The sequence below is a fragment of the Panthera tigris genome, chromosome F2 (assembly GCF_018350195.1).
Source record: "Panthera tigris isolate Pti1 chromosome F2, P.tigris_Pti1_mat1.1, whole genome shotgun sequence".
In the NCBI taxonomy this organism is placed as follows: Eukaryota; Metazoa; Chordata; class Mammalia; order Carnivora; family Felidae; genus Panthera; species Panthera tigris.
Genome location: NC_056676.1, coordinates 41,478,035 through 41,499,011, shown reverse-complemented (window position 1 = coordinate 41,499,011; position 20,977 = coordinate 41,478,035).

The window sequence follows — 20,977 nt, the reverse complement described above, 5'->3', positions numbered from 1 at the left end:
GTATTCTATGATTTTCATTATTTATTTATTTATTTTTAAGAGAGAAAGAGTGATCAGGGGAGAGAGGCAGAGGGAAAGAGAGAATCTTAAGCAGGCTCCATGCTCAGCAAGGAGCCCGACACGGGACTCGATCTTACAACACTGGGATCATGACCTGGGGTGAAACCAAGAGCCAGACACTCAACTGAGTGAACCACCCAGATGCCCCTTCTATGATTTTCTTATTAATCAACGGTCTAATCTGTCCTTCTGTCAATAGAGAATCCACAATAGACCAACCTGGGAGATACGCAGAGAGCTCAGGTTTGGTTGTAAGGATCTTCTCAGTGAGACTCTTACACGTTTGTGCTTTTCTTCAGTGTTTACCGTGCCTTTGGGCGGCATTTTGTCATCCTCACGGTAATCCAAGTTTCCTTTTTCATAGTATATCATCACTGACTTCATCCTCAAATTTAAGACACCATCTATGGGGAGTTTCTCTCCCTTCACAGAATTAGACTGACCAGGACTGTTGGAAGTACCCCATTTAAGACTTAGCCCTACTAGGGGCGCCTGGGTGGCTCAGTCGGTTGAGCGACCGACTTCGGCTCAGGTCATGATCTCGCGGTCCGTGAGTTCGAGCCCCGCGTCGGGCTCTGTGCTGACAGCTCAGAGCCTGGAGCCTGTTTCAGATTCTGTGTCTCCCTCTCTCTGTGACCCTCTCCCGTTCATGCTCTGTCTCTCTCTGTCTCCAAAATAAATAAACGTTAAAAAAAAAAAAAAAAAAAAAGACTTAGCCCTACTCATGGGTACCTGTCTGGCTCAGTTGGGTAGGCATCCGACTTCAGCTCATTTCATTATCTCATGGTTTGTGAGTTTGAGCCCCACGTGGGGCTCTGTGCTGGCTGCTCAGAGCCTGGAACCTGCTTTGGATTCTGTATCTCCCTCTCTCTCTGCCCCCCACAAAAAAATAAGTAAACATTAATATTAAAAAAAAAAAAAAAAAGACTTAGCCCTATTGTTTGGCCTATGTTCTTCAGGTTGTTGTTGATCTGGGGAGTCTTCATGAGCAATAATAATATCACAGGGAGACTCATCCCCAAGACTTTTGGGGGTTGCATTGCCACTGGCAGAGGGAACAGATGGGGCAGAACTGATGGCCTCAGAGTGAGTTTGAGACCAGGCTTTTGCTCTGGCTCTTCCTCTTTCATGGGTTCTTCTCATTTTTCTTCTTTTTCTTGCTTTTCTCCTTCCTCTGGTTCTGGTTCTTGCTTTTCTTGTGCTTGTCTGCGCCCTCTCACCCTCTCATTGCGTCCTCTGGAGCTCTTCATCTGGATCCTGGCGCCCTTCAGCCAGAAGGCCCTTCCTGATTTCCTCTAGTTCTTCCTTCTCTCTCCTCAATCCCGTTCATCTGCTTCCATTTCCTTTTCCCTATCATGCACCCTTTTCTGAAGGAAGCTCCTCTGTAATACTCGGTCATCTTTACCATCATAATCTTCCAAGAATTCCGTTAGGCATTCAGCTTCTTTTGCCATTTCTCTTCTCTCTTCTCTTTCAGCCTCTTTCTCATACTCCTGGGTTTTCTTCCAGTCTCTGCATTCCCAATTCTTAAGGCACTCTTGGTAAGAAGTCTTTCTCTCAAAGTTTTCAGGTTTTCTTCATTCATCTGCATCTTCACCCTCTTCACAGTCCTGCTTCTTGTCTTCTCCCCCTGCACTCCCACTTCCTTTCTCTCTCTACATTCTTTCTCCCCATTCCCTTTCGGGATCTCTGCTCTTTTCTCCTGATCAACTCCAATGCTTATTCCTATGTGAGCTCCTCTCCCAATCATAGTCATGGTCCCTATCCCATTCGCCCATTCTTATTCTCATTCACGTTCTCTCCCTTTTTCATGCCCACTCTCACCTTTCTTGCTCCCCTTCACATTCTTTCTCTCCTTCTCTCTGTCTTTTGTCAATTTCCTGTCTCTCCATTTCCTTTTTTCCTTTCTCCCAGTTTCTTGTGTGTGTGTGTCTGAATTTACTGATCTCAGGTCTCTTGTCTTCTAACATTTCTATAGCATTTATATCCTCCTTAGTGGTGAGTGGGTAAGGGATTAGTGGAGCCGCTGGAAGTCTGAGGAAAATGTGCTGCTTTTCTTCTTCATGGGGTGAGAGTCAAATTCTTGTGAGGGGGGCATTGAGTTCACTGGAGTATTCAGTATTAAAAGTTCAAAGGCCCAAAGGCCCATTTGATCTCTTTGCTTCTTCATCTGAGGCTTCTTATCGTTAGTGAGTTTCTGGCCTGGCATTTCCATCAGAAGCTTTCTTCTTTGTTTTCCACTCATCCAGTTGTGCCTTTGTCTTTGCATCTACTTTAACAAGTAGCTTCTACCATCCAATCTGCAGATCATGCCATAACCTGAATGCCATAGGGATAGATTCAGGCTCTTTATACTCACAGAATCTGAAGGCTTGAAGTTTTCCAGATTCACCTTGTACTCTCTTCCAGCTCAAAACCAAGCCACATTTAGCAAGGAGTTGTCTTATAAGCATGTCCAAGGCTTACTCAGAGGTGTTACCAAAAAAACTGTAGTGGTGGGATCACAGTTTTCATCATTTTCTTTAGTCTTTAAGCCTGGATAATCCTTTCTTATTCCCAAATGCTTTCCAACCATAGACACAGTGGGTACTAAGACCTTTGGAGCAGCAGCAGCCATAATGTTCATTGGTACAAGACTCATTGGAGTCCCTGGAGGTACAGGTGGAGGAAAGCCAGGAACTGTAGGGGCGGGATCCCTGATGGGAGTGCTGGGATTCCCATGGGAGGGCAGCTCAAATGAGAGGGGAAAGACATTCTTACTGCAGCAGTCCACCACTGAGGAAATGGTACTGTCTTCATGGCCTTCTGGGCTCCAGGTTAGGTGTGGGCTCCACCGGCTCCAGGTTTCTGTGTGCTGCTCACCAGGAGACTGGTTCCAAAGTGCCTCCTCACACAGGCTGCAAACACAACCACACTGTGCGGGGAGCTTCTGGAGCATTGACATTCAAAGGAGCAGGTCCAAGTACAAGAACGAGCCATGTTGGTATGGTGGTATACGTCTACACCCTTGTTGACGTCTGTGAACTCGGCGTCTTTTTTCTCTTGGGCCAAAGAAGATTGCATCAGACTATGATTTTGAATTGCTTTCCCTCCTTTTCTCTGTGATATTTTAAAATATGGAATAAAAAGGTGTTTGCATCCAGTAAGTCCTGTGGTAAAGCTTAGCAGTAACTTTCAAATGCTGACTTTTCTCTGTTGTTACTTTTTTTTTTTTTTTTAAGATTTTATTTTTAAGCAATCTCCATGCCCACTCTGGGGCTCAAACTCACAACTCTGAGATCAAGAGTCAAAAGGTCAAGAGTCAAGAGTCGCATGCTCTACCAACTGACCAGCCAGGCACCCCTCGTATGCTACATTTTAACAAAACTTCTGTCAGCCAACACACTACTAGTAATACAGCTTTACCTATTGTTTAAAAAATAGTTTTTGAAGGGAAGAAAAATTCAAAATATGCATCTTTTTAAAGATTTAATGTATTTATTTGGGTTTGTGACACCATTTTATACCCTATTTTGAAAGATTGAATGGATATATGGATATATTGATGTGTATGTGGTTGTTAATTTGTTTTCAAACTCTCCCCAAATGTGTTGAAATAATAGGTGACAATATGAAATGTTACTAAATCAGAGTTGAGTCATGTCCCTTGGAAAGTTACTCAACTCTCTGGGGTTTTTCTGCCTCATCTGTATGAATGATCTGTCTTTTATAAGCTTGTTGTAAGGATTAAATTATACAAAAAGTGACTAGCATTGTGTTTAGTTCACAATAAGTGCTTAATAAATGTTCTCATTCTTTTTCCTTCTGAAAATAATACTGTCTAAATCAAATAGTGCAGCATGTTTTGTACAGCAAAGCGTTTGACCACATGTTTATTTTTCATTCCCTAACATTACTTATGAGGAAAACAACTATGCTTTCATTTTTATTTCATAACTAGCAAATGTAAACATGGCAAGCTTTATTTTTACATAACTTGAAACTAAAGCTTTCAGAAACAAAACAAAAGAAAAAAACCACTCACCCTAGCCTCCTCTTCCTGTCTGGTTTAAACCTAAATAACTGTCATGAAGGCATCTGGGCATTTCAGGGTGTCTCCTCAGCTTATCTCCCTCTGCTTCCCTCCTCTTCCAACCAGACATATATCCCACCCACTATTCCTTAGATACACCTCACGTTTTACAGCCTCTTGATGTTCCTACTCTCCTTCATCTTATCCTATCAAAATCTGACTCATTTTTCAAAGTCTGTACCTTTTATAGTTGTCAGAGCCTTGTACACTCTCAGGAGAGGGTCCACACGATCAAACCTATTTTCATAACGCGAAGACATTAACTTCCCTTTTCCCTGTGTTGACATTCATACTGACGGTGCAAATGTAGGCCCACCTCCTGACACCTTATTGAGCATGATATAAAGTAGTGAGTGGCACAGGCATATGCAGTAGAAAAAGCCAGTTTTACTTAAGAATGTCCTTGGTAAACGCAGTAAAAATTATTAATTTTGGTCTTCAAGAACGTATCTTTTTAATACACTGTGTGACTAAATGGGGAGTTCACCAAAAGCACTGGTGCAATTGAGTTGTGAGCTGAACAAACCACTTTTTCCATCGAATTCATTTTTGCGTGAAAGAACACTGCAAAATCAGACTTGAATATTTGGCATATGTTTTCTCAAAAATTAACTGAGTGAGTCACCTCCAAAAAATAACTGACAGTGTTTGTTGCCAATGATAAAATTCAAGTCTTCAAAGCAAAAATAAGAATTCTGGAAAAGGTATTGCGCACTGTATGACATCATCCTGAATACTTAAAGACTTTCCTGACGAGACTAGTGGTGATATAGACAAGTGATTTTTTTTCCATACTATGTAATGAAATGTGAAAATATTTGGAAAATCTGTATAATTCAGCAAATCAACATTGCTAAATGGCCAACGCATGATATCACAAAACTATGCATTTAAAATGAAGGATATGGGGCACCTGGGTGGCTCAGTCAGTTAAGCCTCCGACTTTGGTTCAGGTCATGATCTCACAGTAGGTTTGAGCTCCGTGTCGGGCTCTGTGCTGACAGCTCAGAGCCTGGAGCCTGCTTCGGATTCTGTCTCCCTCTCTCTCTGCCCCTCCCCCCCTCATGCTCTGTCTCTCTGTCTCAAAGATAAACATACACACACACATACATACATACATATATACATACATACATACATACAAATAAGACACAAGATAGACCAATGGATTTTAATGTAAGAGAATACTAAAAGTTCATCGATAGGATTTCCGTTTCCACAGGGTAACTGGCTTTTAAGAAACTAGCACTTTTCGAGTTTTGATATAGAATTGAAGAAGAGCCACAGTTACCTGAAAAGGCTCTTAAAATACTCTTCCCTTTTCCAAATACATGTCTACATGAGGCTGAATTTTCGTCTAAGTCTTCAACCAAAACAAGATCTCAAGAGACTGAAGGCAGTGGTAGATATGAGACCCTAGCTGTCTTCTAGTAAGTCAGAGTTAAAGGGATTGGCAGAAACATTAAATGCCACTTTTTTTTTTAAGTTTATTTATCTTGAGAAAAAGAGAGAGGGAGACAGAATCCCAAGTAGACTTTGCGCTATCAGTGCAGAGCCCGACACAGGGCTTGAACCCATGACTGTGAGATCATGACCTGAGCCAAAATTAAGAGTCGAATGCTTAACCAACTGAGCCATCCGTTAATCCAAATTTCCACTCTTCTAACTATATTTGTTTTGTAAAATATAGTTATTTTCATAAAAATATAATTGTTCATTACTTTTAAATAGTTTTTAATAATGTTCTCAGTTTTAATTTATAATATAAATATCAATAGATATAACTGCAAAAAACAAGCTCTTTGGGGTTCACATAATTTTTAAGAGTGTAAAAAGGTCTTGAGACCAAAGATGAGAGCTGTTCTACAAATCCTTTGTATCCTCCTTACCCACACCCCATGCCAGCCTGAAGATATGATTTCTCCCCCTTTCATCTGCTTTCAAACTTTCTTTTTCTCATATAACACCTTGTATTTTTTGTGGCTTACTATAGTCACCCTGAAGATTAGATTTCAAGTTCTTTAAAGTCTTGAATGATCTCTCACTGGTATATGAGGAACTGTCTGAGACAGCTGTGCCACTAACTTCCTGGGGCACCACGGGGAAGCCACTGTGTCTTTGGCCCATGTATAAAATAAGAGTTGGATTTAGGGGCGCCTGGGTGGCGCAGTCGGTTAAGCGTCCGACTTCAGCCAGGTCACGATCTCGCGATCTCGCGGTCCGTGAGTTCGAGCCCCGCGTCAGGCTCTGGGCTGATGGCTCGGAGCCTGTTTCCGATTCTGTGTCTCCCTCTCTCTCTGCCCCTCCCCCGTTCATGCTCTGTCTCTCTCTGTCCCAACAATAAATCAAAAACGTTGAAAAAAATTTTAAAATAAGAGTTGGATTTAATAACATGTTTCCTTTTGGCTTGAAAATGGTATGAATACTGTTCCTCTTAAAAGGACTTGGGGACCCAGTGTTGTACCATCCATACACTGAGAGGTGCAGTACTTGTAGTGGAGAAGTACCCAGATTCTAGGGTCAGAGAAACATGGGTTTCAAAAAGACACTATGCATCCTCTTAGAGCCTTCAGTCAGTGGGGGAAACAAGTGAACCACTTACTACAGAGACCATGACTGCTCTCAGAAGTAAACAGGGTCCTTACAGAGGACAGGCATTTAAATCAGGTTGGGAGAGAAGAAGGTTCTTCCTCCTTGGAGAAGATTATTCTCAAGCTGTCTTGACGTGTTTGAAGAATTACAAGTAAATTGATATGGTTTGATTTTTTGTAGTGAATGTGGGTGGAGGAATGCAGCAGTAAGATCTGAGGCTACCCAAGCAAGTAGGGTTGAATGAGGAAACCTGTCCATTACAGTCCCATGGAATAGAAATTGAACTAACAGGGAGAAGCAGCTGAGAGAGAAAGCTGACAAACACTTTTTCTGAGGGATATGAGTGTGTGTGGTGCTCTTGTTCACACTCTTTCCCCTCCCTCCAAGAGGACTGCACATCCTCACCTGTTGAGCTCAGAGGGTTAAGAATGATATCCCACACCCTGACAATGAAAGAACCTTAAGGAGGCATTCCCAGGAAAGCTATGTTCAGTGAAGGCAGAGGGAGAGCATGTGGAGTTTACCATAGAATGGGAGTTCCAGAACTCGTGGTGAACAGAGTTGGCCAAGAATGGAGCAGTGTTGAAAGCAGAGGCTGGAAGGAACTTCACACTTCAACCAAAAAACAATAGGGATCAGAGCTCTGGGGGATTGGCCTGCCTCAAGGATCTAAATGAACCTCTGGTTCCAATTAGAAACAAGGCAGTGTCTGCATGACTCTCTCATGGCCCTGAGTGGTGACCCAGGCTGCTGGACTGCTGTTTCCTGCATCTGGATCAAAAGTCTGCATCCTTTGCTCTCAGTTTTGAATAGAATCGATTCAAGTAATCCAGATTGTTAGGAAAATTCGAAGTTTATCTCTGGCTAGGGGAGTACAAAGTCCCCAAGAAAAAAAATGTGTTGAAACATAGTCATTGTCTTCAGAAGGCCATTATAGGCTCTTGGAGTACTAGGGAGTGAGGCCTAAGCACCAATCCTTTCTTGTCAAGAATTTGTTCGTCAGAACAAGCTGTTATCAAGGAGCCCAGAGGGTTCAGATAAAGAAGGCCTCAATTTGCTAGAGACCAATACCAGAAGAGAGGCAAGAAGAATGAACCCATGAGACAGTTTCATCATTATTCTTACTAAGGGTTGAGGAAACTGACACATAAAGAACTTGCCCAAAATCATATGGGTTGTAAATAGCAGAGTAGGATTCAAACCTCGATCAACCTGGGGTGCCTGTGTGGCTCAGTCAATTGAACATCCACCTGTTGATTTCTGCTCAGGTCATGGTCCCAGGGTCATGGGAATCAAGCCCTGCATTGGGCTCTGCACTGAGCATAGAGCCTGCTTAGGATTCTCTCTCCCCCCCTGCACCTCCCCCGACTCGTGCTCTCTCTCTCTCTCTCCCTAAAATAAATTAAAAATAAATAATTTTTTAAAAACCTAGATCAACCCAACTGCATCTGTGTGTGGAGGGAAAGGGAAAATTGCTTTCCACAGGATGAGCTAGAGCAGAACCTTAGTTGAGTAATCCACGGCCTTCACCCTGGTATGCCCTAGCAGAGCCCTGGTGGACAAACAGATGAACACGCTGGACTATGAGAATATACGATCCTGGTTTGACCAGAATAATACCTTCAGATATTTTCTAGAATTTTGTTTAGAGGAAGCAAGATACCGTGAGTGCCCAGAAATAGCTAGGTCTCAGGTTGTCACCCAATGCCAATGGGCAGGTGGTAGCTTCCAGGAACAGTATGAGGAGGAGGCCAGGTGAGGCACAGCAGGAAAGCATTCCATGATCCACTAAGCAAGTCTGTCATGGGCTCAGGGATGAGGCATGACAGACTACAGTGGATTTGATTACTCTAGGTTCTTGCCTAGCTCAGTGGTTCTCAACTCTTGGCTTCAGAGTAAGACACCTGGGAGCTTTTTAAAAAGTGCCAGTACCCAGGGTGGAGGCCCAGAAATTCTGATTCATCTGTCTGCAGTGTGACCCAAGCATCAGTATTTTTAAAGAACTCTTCCAGTTACTCCATTGTGCAGTCAGGGTTGATTACTAGTAGCAATAGGACCTTGGGCACATCACATTCCTCTGGGTGCTTATTGTTCTCACCCATTTAAAAAAAAAAAAAAAGTATTTGGGTGGCTCAGTCAGTTGAGTGTCCGACTTCAGCTCAGGTCATGATCTCACGGTTCACAAGTTTGAGCCCCATGTTGGGCTCTGTGCTGACAGCATGGAGCCTGGAACCTGCTTCAGATTCTGTGTCTCCCTCTCTCTCTCTGCCCCTCCCCCACTCGTGCTCTGTCTCAGTCCCTCAAAAATGAATAAATCTTTTAAAAAAATCCTTAAGTAAATAAATTAAAAAACAGTTATTTGTTAAAAGCTCTTACTGCCAGTATAAAAATATAAGCTTACAGTAGGTGATTTTTTTTTTAATATTTATTTATTTGGGGGGAGAGTACAAGCAGGGGAGAGGCAGAGTGAGGGGGACAGAGGCTTTGCCCTGACAGGCTGAGAGCAGCGAGCCCGAAGTGGGGCTCAAACTCACGAACCCACGAGATCATGACCTGAGCTGAAGTCAAATGCTCAACCAACTGAGCCACCTGGGTGCCCCTGGTGATTACAGTAGGTGATTTTCAACGTCCCTTCTGGGATTAAATGTTCATGAATCTTTTTCATGGTATAATCATTTTAAAATAGGTATTTCATTTAGGGTTCAACATATATTGTCATTAGTGTTTTTCTTAGTCCATGGAAACAGTGTGGTGTCAATGCTGAGTTTAAGGTTTGAGTCCCACGATGACCTATTCACCTTACATGGGGAAGAACATCAACCTCCAAATGTAAAGGATGCAAATCCTTCCCACGAGGAGAAGCCACTCCGAGCATGTGGCCCTCCAGAAAGTGAGTCACTGGCACCATCTTCCACTGCAAAGAGCAGCCCTTGCTACTAATATTAAGTAGAAACCGGGACTCTAGAAAGTAGATAGCAAACAATTTTAAATCAATAGAGAAATTTTACATAACTTAGAAGCCATCATAAGTTCTTACACTGAAGATTTTTTTAATTGACATCCACAAGATGTGTAGGGAGAATTATAAAAGATCTGCTCTCAAAGAATGTACTGCCTTATTTTTACATTTTTATTGAGGGATGGGTGATTAAACAAGGTTTTTTCCCAGTAGATTGAGGCATATCATATTATGATCATTTTCAGCCTCAACATCTGGTGCCCAGAAGGATCCACCAAATGTCTTCCAAGTCCCTTATCTCTGGCCTTGGTTTCCCTCGACCGCTTACTTTGCACTCGGCTTTTATGGAAGAATGTTTGATATTTAATCTAATTACAAGCACAAATTTATTCAGAAATATGCCAGGTCCAGTGATAAACCCAGGGACTGAGAAGGAAAGGATTTGCATGACCCCACCTGTAAAGGCATAGATGTGTCCACGAACGGAGCTCTGCACCATGTCCTCGGTGAAGGAGCCAGATGCCCCTTATGCCTTTGCCTCCAATAATTAGGAGCTTGAACCCTAAATAAGCTGCTATAGTAGGTGAGGTTAGGAGCACAGACCTGTAGTCAGACTGCCTGGATTTGAATCTTGTCACGTGCAACTTCAGGGCATGTGACGTTCTGCAGGTCACTTATCCTCCCTGAGACTCTTCTTCCTGACTAGCGGAACAGAGGTTGTAAGAACGCTTACCTCACAGAATTAGTGGGAGGAAACGAATGAAATAATCAATGGAAAGCTTTTAGCTTTTAGCACCTGGCGCATAGTAAGTGCTTAGTAAGTGTGAATTCTTTGCTGAGTTTTGTCAATGTAAAAGTGCATGCCTTAAACACTACTTTCTGCCACAATTCTAGATAGGTATTTTTCCTTCGGCATTCTTCCTATTTTGCCTTAAACATGTATCACCACCACCAAGCTTCCTCTTATACGGAAACCCAAAATGACCCACTTAAAGGAAGCCTCAAATCACACGTGTGTTTTACTTAAAGTGCCCACCTGCACTATGCTGGGTTAGCAGCAAGCAGGCCCAGAGTTGCCGGTCATATCCAGGAGTAGAGTTGGTAAAAAGTGGGTTATTTCTTTTTTTTTTTTAATGTTTATTTATTTTTGAGACAGAGAGAGACAGAGCATGAACAGGGGAGGGTCAGAGAGAGGGAGACACAGAATCTGAAACAGGCTCCAGGCTCTGAGCTGTCAGCACAGAGGCCGACGCAGGGCTCGAACTCACGGACCGTGAGATCATGACCTGAGCCGAAGTTGGACGCTTAACCAACTGATCCACCCAGGCGCCCCAAAAGTGGGTTATTTCTTAAGGAACTGTAATAATGAGTTCTTTTATGTTCAGTGTCTGACTGGTGAATACCAAACATCAAAATACAGACATCTACAGGCAGACTTTGTACACACAGACAATTTCACAACCTAGTGAAATTCAGCGTAGGACACCCCCTGCCATTTGTTCATCATTGGTTATAATGTGACCAAATGGAAACTGCTAATCTATGTGCCAGTAATTGTTCTAGAAACATACACTTCTCCCAGGCAAGGAGAAAGGAAAGCAATTTGCTTAAACTTCCCCTTTTATAGTCTAAAATTCTTACTGTAATTTCAGGTCAGCTGTTGAGTCATAGGGTCACATCCTGAACCCAACTCTGGCCATGCCTGAGGCCTGAAGAACCCAGCAAAGGAAGGAGGTCGGTCCTGAAGAAGTCTTTATGGAGCTACAGCTAGTTACAGTGGAGAAGAAAGACACAAATTTTACTCTGGGGACTGAGGGATTTAAGAAAAGCCATGAAACTAATAAATTGAGAATCTAGCCAATAGGGGGCAGACCTGCACTGAGAATGGGATAAAATTTCTTTGTTGGGCTGTGGTCTGGAAAAAGCACCCATAACACTGTTCTAAAACATCATCCGTTCCATTTTTCATCAGTCTGCCTGCTGTTGTTAATGATATCCTGCAGTGGTGGAGTTCAGTGTTTTTTCTCTGGCCGAATTTAGAAATCCTCTGTAGTCTAAACCATCTGTCTGTTTTTAGGAGAAAAGAGTGGGCACTAAACACTAGATGTTTTACCAAGGAAGTTTAACAGCCCTCTCTACATGGAAGTCCTTGTCATCTTGAACTTGTGGCCCCACCTCTAGAAGAAAATTGGAACAATGTAAATAATTCACTTCAAAAAAATGACTCCCTGGGGCATCTGGGTGGCTCAGTCAGTTAAGCATCCAACTTCAGCTCAGGTTATGATCTCAAGGTTCATCGGTTCAAGCCCCACATCAGGCTCTGTGCTGACAGCTTGGGGCTCAGAGCCTGGAGCCTGCTTCAGATTCTGTGTCTCCCTCTCTCTCTGTCCCTCCCCCACTTGTGCGTGCTCTCTCTCTCTCAAAAATAAATAAACATTAAAAAATTTTTTTTCATTAAAAAAAAGACTCCTTAAGTACTTCAAGGAATCTAAGTGGGTCGAAAGTTAGAAAGGAGCAATGAAATGATTCCTCACCACCAACAAAAGATGGGAAATCCAGATGACAGGCTTGGCAGAGGCCATTGAGGAGACTGCAGGGGTGAATAAGTTTGTGCTGACTAGCCTTCTGAGACCGGGAAACCATTATCTTCATGACCTTAGAGCATGATTATTCAGCACAAATATTCCCAGAATACCGGGATCTGGCTTTATTTTTAATTTTGCTTATTTAAATGTACAGAAAAACAAAAAAGAAAAAAAATCATTTGTAACTCTCACGTTTTTGTGTACTGAAATACAATGTATAAAAATGCAGATATCCCTCCACTATTCCAAGAGGTAAACATTGTTCATCTGGTGCCCATCCTCCTGGATGGATGGATGATTAGGGATATTTACTGATTTTTTTTTTTTTTTTTTTTTTTTAACAAAGACAAACATGGAGTCCTATTAGCAGACTGGGCAAACTCAAGCCCACCATCTGCAGAGGAGGGCTCAGTGGGGACAGCGGTCTCCCCCACAGGGCCTCCTGGCAGAGAAGAGCCTGGTCTGCCTGTATGTGCTATGCTTCCCAGTCAGTCAGAAAATGAACGCTCAAAACAAGGTCACAAAAATTCTGATCATTTAAATTATTACATTGAGCAAATTACTATATTAACACAAAAGTACAAGCCACACAAGATTATTACAGAATTTAATCACATATATATTATATATGATATATAAAATGTATGTGTGTATATACTTTTTAATTATCTGTTTTTTATTTAATTTTTTAGTGTAAGTTGCAGATTCTTAATTTTTTAAAATATTTTTTAACGTTTACTTATTTTTGAGAAACAGAGAGACAAAGCACGAACAGGAGAGGGGAGAGAGAGAGGAAGACACAGAATCTGAAGCAGGCTCTGAGCTCTGAGCTGTCAGAGCCTGACACAGGGCTCGAACCTGTGAACTATGAGATCATGACCTGAGCTGAAGTCAGATGCTTAACCAACTGAGAGACCCAGGTGCACCCCCTCCTTTTTTTTTTTTTAACAGCGCATTATAGGCAGTAGGTCCTACATGCCTTGATTGACATCTTTACCCCTGCTCTGTTCTCCTACCTGTGAACAGCTGCTGCTGTTCTTGCTTTACCATAAGAGCTGGAGGTCAGAAGCTGCCAGACACCTTCCAGTCCTGTCCCTATATCTCTGTGCCTATATTTATTGCTGTAATATCGAAATATAAACCTGAGCACTTGGTGAATGTGCCCTCTGGGCCTCCTGTCTTTCCATCCCTTAACAGACCTTGTGCCAAAGGGTCCACATCCATCTTCCAGTCTCACAAACCAGCCTGGGTTCTCCACCATCACCCTACATCAGGTCTATGTTCTTCCAGTCATCCCCAAATGCTACCTGTACCCGCTTTGGTGCCCCCTGGCCACTGACAGACAACCACAGCAACTACCTCTGCTACGCTTCTAAGGTAAGGGCCTTCTCCATTCTCTCAGAGGTGAGGGACAGCAGCCTCTCTAGGGTTATGGTCACCAGCACAGGTTTTTGGCTCTGCAAAAGTCCACTAGCCAGTGAAGGAGTCTGCTGCATCAGGAGGGCATTAGAGGGTCTGCAAGCGAACCTCAGAGGTGCAGGGTGAGCATGGCAGGCAGCGTGTCAACAGCACAGTCAGCTCACATGCTCACTTATCCACTTAACCTCCATGAGCAACATTTACATACAGGAAGGAACTGTGAATGTCCTTGCTAGATACTATAAATCCCAAACTCTCTTCAGTGGTTAAGCTTGGCATGTCCTAGGGTTGCCTGGGTGGCTCAGTCACTTAAGGGTCCAACTCTTGATTTCAGCTCAGGTCATGCATGATCTCATCGTTTGTGAGTTTGAGCGGAGCCTGCTTGGGACTCTCTCTCTCCCTTGCTCTCTGCTCCTCCCCCAGCTCACTCTCTGTCTCTCAAAATAAATAAACGCTAAAAAAACACTTTATAAGCATGTCCTGAAGATACATGTATTATTCCCTGATTATAAACTGTGTCTTTTCTGGATGGGGCAGGGCTTTAGAACAGATTGCTAGAAGAGAAGACAGCATTTTAGAATGAGAGCATCAGAACTGAAAAGGACATCAAACATCCAGCCCCTTCATTTTATAGATAAGTTAACAATCTCAGAAAGTTGAGAGGACATGCCTACAGACATAAAGATAATAGCATCAGGAACTTTTTTAGATAAGAGGAGTCTTGGAAATTATCAAGCCCAGCCAGAGGCAGGTAGGTCCCTAGGAAAGAGTATTTTTGATGCCCTACCCCTCCCTTTGACCTAATTCTCCTCTCACCTAGTCAGATGGGCGGCCTGCTTAGGTTGGACCTCACCAGATGGTTCCCCAGGTCCTTCATCCCTCTTTCTACCTCCCCTCCCTCAACCAAGACAAACCACTCCTATCCAGACTATCATGGCCTCCTCCACCGAAACCAGCTCTCCCACTTGAAAAACAAGTGATAAATAAATGCTACCCATCCCAGCTGTTGAAAGCTGATAATGGCTCCTAGTGGTTCTGCACTCATGGATATTCTTTTTTTTTTTTTTTTAACTTAATTTTTGGAAAGGCTCAATTCATATGGCTCAAATTCAAACAATATAAAAATTTTCATTCCTATGCCTACTTTCCATTGAGCCAATTCCCATCTCAACTCTGCAGATAACCATTTCTATACCTTTTCAGAGTTTCTTTGTACTCATATAAGCAGATACAGATGTGTGTTAACGGAGAATTCTTAAAAGAATTCTCAGAATTGTGGGGCGCCTGGGTGGCGCAGTCGGTTGGGCGTCCGACTTCAGCCAGGTCACGATCTCGCGGTCTGTGAGTTCGAGCCCCGCATCAGGCTCTGGGCTGATGGCTCGGAGCCTGGAGCCTGTTTCGGATTCTGTGTCTCCCTCTCTCTCTGCCCCTCCCCCGTTCATGCTCTGTCTCTCTCTGTCCCAAAAATAAATTAAAAACGTTGAAAAAAAAAAAAAAGAATTCTCAGAATTGTAATCCAAAGAAATCTTGACAGTAGAACTTGACACACTCTAAAAATCTCATTGAGCAACAGATCTTCCCCAAAACCGCTTTGGACATGACTTATAAGCATCTGCTTTCTTGTAGTCCATGTTCCCTGCTCTAATGAAAATTAGTTCCAATGGGAGTCTGTAATAAGATCATCACCCAGAGAGAACCATAACCTACTGCCTCATTTTCAAGTCTGAAAGGAAGAGGGGTGGAGTTGGAGAAGCTCTGAGACCCCTTTCTTTATTCTTTGATTCATTTGTTGAACATTCCTATGGGCCAAACACTAAACTAGGCCCTGGAGACACAGATGTAGTCCCTGCACTCAGGGCAAAAGGAAGACAACATAGACCAAAGTTTTCATTTATATTATTTCAACTGCAACTGCCAGTAAATCCAACCCAAACAGGTTTATGTTTAAAAAGAGAATTGACTGACTCCTATACCTGAAGCCTAGAAGGATAGAGTTGGCTTTAGGAACAGCTTGATTCAGAGCTTAAATGATGTCACTAGGAGCCATCTTGGCTCTGCTCCCTCTCAGTTGGTTCAATTCTCAGACAACTAATGGTGGCCCAGGCAACCTGAGGTTCATATGATTACCACATTAGGCCATTAGAAATGAGTGAGTCAATGATCCCCAAAACTCAAATATTCGGGAATTGAGTGCCCTTAGCCCTGATTGGCTTATTTAGGTCACCTGCCCATTCCTGAGCCAATCACTGAAACCAAGGGGGATGGACTATACTGATTGTTCTAGTCTAGGTCAAATGCTCCACTCTCAGAGCCCAGGGTAGGGGTCAACATTACCCAAAGCACATAGGTTGAGAGTGGAGGTGAGGTGGTACCCCAAAATAAAACAAAGGTACAGTAGCTACGCATGCAAAATAGGCTGCTAGACCACAAAAATAGGCACTATCCACCCTATCCATGTAATTCAAGTGAGGAGAATATTTCAAAGGGAAACTACAAGGTGCCATGGGTCACCTGTCCCAGGGTAAAGCATCAAGGACATGTTCCCTAAGGAAGGAGCAGGCATCAGCCAAGTGAAGGTTGTGGGTTCATATTCATAGGAGGGGAAACCCATGGAAAGGCCTAGGGATGGGAAAGAATGAAGCCCCTTAGAGGAACTTAAAGATTTACAATATGACAGAATCTCAGAGAGCAGGCCTGAGGAATGACAGGGACCACGGGAGCATTGAGGACTGTCATCCATCACAGTACCTGGGGACCCAGTGCTATGTGAGTATGAGGATCAAATCTGCCCAGGTCAATTCCCTGCTTAAAACACAGAGTTCCATGTTCACCATGACCTTCAGTGCCCTGTCCAGTCTCCAGCCTCCTGTCTCTCCCACCTTGGCTTCTCCCTGCGTTGCTAGTGCTACTCCCCCAACTCAGATGAGCATTCAGATGGGAATTGGTCCAGGTGCAAGCACCAGCCAAGGGCCTGTCCTCAAGACCTGTTGTCAGGTGCAGCACCTGTCCTCCCTGTACTTGCCAAGGCTGCCTCTCAAATGGACTTCCATCTTGTGAGCTGAGACCAGGACAGGGACTTTCACAGGGTCTGTGGTTAAGAACAAACATGGGACAGTGACCTTTCTGGGCAAGGAGAAGGCAGCACAGCATTGGGCCACAGAATCAAAAAGGATGGTCCTGAACTCTCTCCCTGGGCTCTGAAAGCTCCTGAGAGCTGATCCAGGCTCCAGCTTTGAACTCCTTGAGAAATTTTTCATAACTTCTTTTGGGAGGGAGCCATGGGAAATGCAACTTGTTCAGGGTCACATATATAAGAAGGTGGAGAAAACAAGCAAGTAATGCCTAAAATCCTTACCTTAGGTTCTGGGCAGAATTTTCTCCCTGTTTCCTCTCTATTTAAGCTATCCAGTTCATATATGTGTTTTTTTTTTTTAATGTTTATTTTATTTTTGAGAGAGAGAAAGGCAGACAGAGTACAAGCAGGAGAGGGGCAGAGAGAGAGAGGGAGGCACAGGATCTGAAACAGGCTCCAGGCTCTGAGCTGTCAGAACAGAGCCCGACACGAGGCTTGCACTCACAGACCATAAGATCATGACCTGAGCCGAAGTCGGATGCTAAACCTGGGCCACCCAGGCACCACTATATATGTGTTTTTAATTATAAGTTGCCTCCATTACTTTCTGGAAGTAAATTAATAAATAAATGGAAGAAGAAGATTGTGAAATGGGTTTGGTTGGGTTTTGTATTGGTTTTTTGTTCGTTTGTTTTTTTCACAGAGCCACCATGGGTGTAAAATAATTTGCCAGATGAACTCCAGGCCCTCCCGTGTTTTAAAGCATTTCCTTATCTTATGTCCATGTTGTTAGAGTGGAATCAGAGCCACCACTGGTGGACCGTCAGCTTCCTCTCCTTGATTAGTCTCTCACTAACGCACAATACGCAATTTCTTCCTGACGGCCCCGGGAAGTCTAGCTGCAGCTGCAAGCACACATCTGTGTTTAGCTAACAGACCAGCCAGGCTCACGCCAATCATCTCTTTTATGCAAGAAGACCAAAAAAGTGCATAAAGCTTCACAGGGGCCCCAGTGTCCTGAATGCAGTTTATATGCAGTAATTGCCATCTGCATTTTCTCATTCGTCAGCTAGAAAATTACGTTCCTCCGGATCTGCTCTTAGAATCTGACCTTAGAAATCAACCACTCCAATCCCTGGTGGCGGAATCTTTGGCTACAACTCCAGGGGCCACCCCTCTCCTTGCCCAGGCACAACTCCTCCTTCAGTGTTGTGCAGTTTAGTAAATCTCAATTTTATATTTCTTGACATTTGAACTATGTGAAGGCAGCACAGTTCTTCTTGTTAGGTGACACTACAGCTACCAGAAAACAGGGAAGTCGTCCCAGCTGAGGGGAAGGCCTGTGTGGGATCCAGAACCTGGCAATGCTGGGAACCACACCACAGAGACATCTATGCTATTCCCCAGCACCTGTCTGCCCATTTTCTTCTTTTCTCCAGAGTATCTCCAAGCACACTGTGGATATGGCCGCCAGTTTTTAATGCAGGCCTTGATCGGTGTGAATGCCTATATGATCATTGTTTCTAAAAGGCTAAGGAACTAAACCAAGCCTTCTCCTCTTCCTCCCACCGCAAGGCACTGGAGTTCAACAGGGAGGGGGCAGAAAGATTTGACTCTGGGCCTTGCATCTGGCCTTTCTCCTAGAACAGGTTTTCCTCACTGCCAATCATCCAGGAATTCCAGAAACCTGTTCAGCCTTTTTCTCAGAGAAACTGAGTCCCAGCAAAAAGCCTAACAGCAACCATCCCCCACTTGGAGAAAGGTCACGTTTGAAATAGCCACCTTTCAGGGTACCTGGGCGGCTTGGTTGGCTAAGCATCTGACTCCGGCTCAGGTCAAAATCTTGAGGTTCATGAGTTCCAGCCCCGCATCAGGCTCTCCGCTATCAGCACAGAGCCCACTTCAGATCCTCTGTCCTCACCCCCCTCTCAAAAATAAAACATTAAAAAAAAAAATAGCCACCTTTCTTGCTCTGTCTCACACCACTTAAGGTCTCCTTAAAAACAAGCCCTGGGTGATTCACCTCCCACACCCAAGCAGCCTCTGAAGTGTTTTGCTAGATAAAAGCCCATCCACTCCTGAGACAAAGATGCCCTAATTCTGCCATCATTCATAGCTGTACATCAGAAATTTCCTCCTTCGCTTCAGTAAGATTTGCCTGGCAACCATGAGTGGTCCGCTCGGGCGTTGGGGAAGGCTGGAGACAGCCAGGCCAATGAGGAGAAGAGGGTAGGGAACCCTGAAGGAAGTGAGAAGCCCTTGTTAGCTGGGAGTTTGTTAGAAAAACAGACATATGGCTCCCACCCCAGGCCTGCAGGATCAGAATCCATAGTGCAGATCTCTGGGCGGCATGAACGTTTGGGAAACTGATTTCTGTGCAACTCCAAGCTTGATTAGATCAGAGGTGAGTCTCTAGTTCATTTCTTTAACTCTCACAAATGACCCCTCAGAATAATAAATGTTCGGTATGAAGGTCTTTGTGCAAAGTAAGAAAACACAGCTTTTCTTACTTAATTCTGGTAACAATCCTGGGAGGTTGGTGGTAGTCTCTCCATTTTACAGACGAGTGCCTAGGCTTAACGAGGCGAGACTACTCGATGGAGGCTGCAAACTCAAAGACCTGGGATTTCACCCCGGGCTGAAACCACCTTTCCAGTCAGGAATTCTTTGCTTCGGGGGCTGGATCAAAAAAAAAAAAAAAAAAAAAAAAAAAAAACCAGACCAAAAACATCCCCACCGTAAATCCTAGCTGGAACTCATTTTAGGAATCTGGGCTGAGGCTCCCGGGGTGGGGAGGAGGGAGGAGGCTGCTGCCTGCAGGGGTGGGAGGAAGGGGAGGGGCCCAGCAGGGCAGGGCTTTGAGCTGCTCCCAGGAAACAACTGGGCACAAAGTCCCTTCACCCGGCCCTGCCCGGGACTGTCCCTTCAGCCACAAGTTCCCTCGGAGCAAAACAGAGCCCTTTGGGCCTGGGCCTAACTCAGCAACTTCAGAGGCAGGCTGGGGACACATTACCCCAGATCTCATTACTGTTCCTGTGCACTCACTTCTCCCCTGGAAACTGCCTTGCCTGAGGCTTCACGGAGTGACAGCCCCCCTCACAGAGACACTTCTCTCTGGAAATGCAACTTAGAGCGCTGTCTCTGAGACCAGTGCCAGTGTCACTCCTCCATGAAGTCTGCCCAACACTAGGCTCCCACATGATGCAGCAGAGACAATTCTGCAAACTCTAACTGGACATCCGTTATGGGCCCAGGAACCCCTCAGGATGTTTCTGCATATTTTATCTCCTTTTATCCTTAGTCTATTGAGAGAGGTACTGTTGCTCCCATTTCACAACTGTGAAAACAGAGGCTAGTGGGTTGTGGAGCTAGGATTTAAACCTGAGTCCTGGGGCACCTGGGTAGCTCAGTTAAGCATCTGACTTTGGCTCAGGTCATGATCTCGTGGTTCTGGGTTTGAGCCCCCTGTTGGGCTCTGTGCTTATGGAGACTGCTTCAGATTCTGTGTCTCCCTCTCTCTCTCTGCCCATCCCCTGTGTGCACGCTCTTGTTCTTGTGCTCTCCCTCTTAAAAACAAATACGTAAACTTAAAATAAAATAAAAAAAAAAACCTGGGTCATAACTCCAGATCCAGTACTTAACCATATAGGAACTGCATCTTTCATAGATTTGGTTTAGGATTTAGCATATTTGATAATTATTTAATTGCAAGTATGGGTGCCTTTTCCGCTGAACCATACACCTCCAGGGGCCCCCATCTTATTCATTCTTGTATCCCAATGCTTAGATTGCCTAGAACATGATTTATACCAAATATTGAACTAAATTATTCCGCAAACTTTTACCAAGCAAAATACAACGTGCCAGACCTTGCTTGTGCTAGGAACAAGAGCTACAAAGATGAAAAAGAGGTAACAAAGAAATTTTAAAAACCTGCATTAGACATACGGAAATTGCAGTAGAATTAGGAACTTGTAAGGATGGAAGGATTAACAAAGTATGGTGGAAACAAGAGGAAGGATCCTGGAGTTGGCCTGGAGAAAGGGGTGACCACCACAGCTCATGCAGAACCTCAGTGAGATTACACACAAGAAAGAAATTCACAGTGAAGAGGGACAGGACCTTTCAGGGAGGGAAGGGCAGAGGCTGCAGCATGAGGGTTTGGAAGTGCCTAATTTAGCAAGGGTTTTAGGGGAATAATAAATAGCACTCTGGAA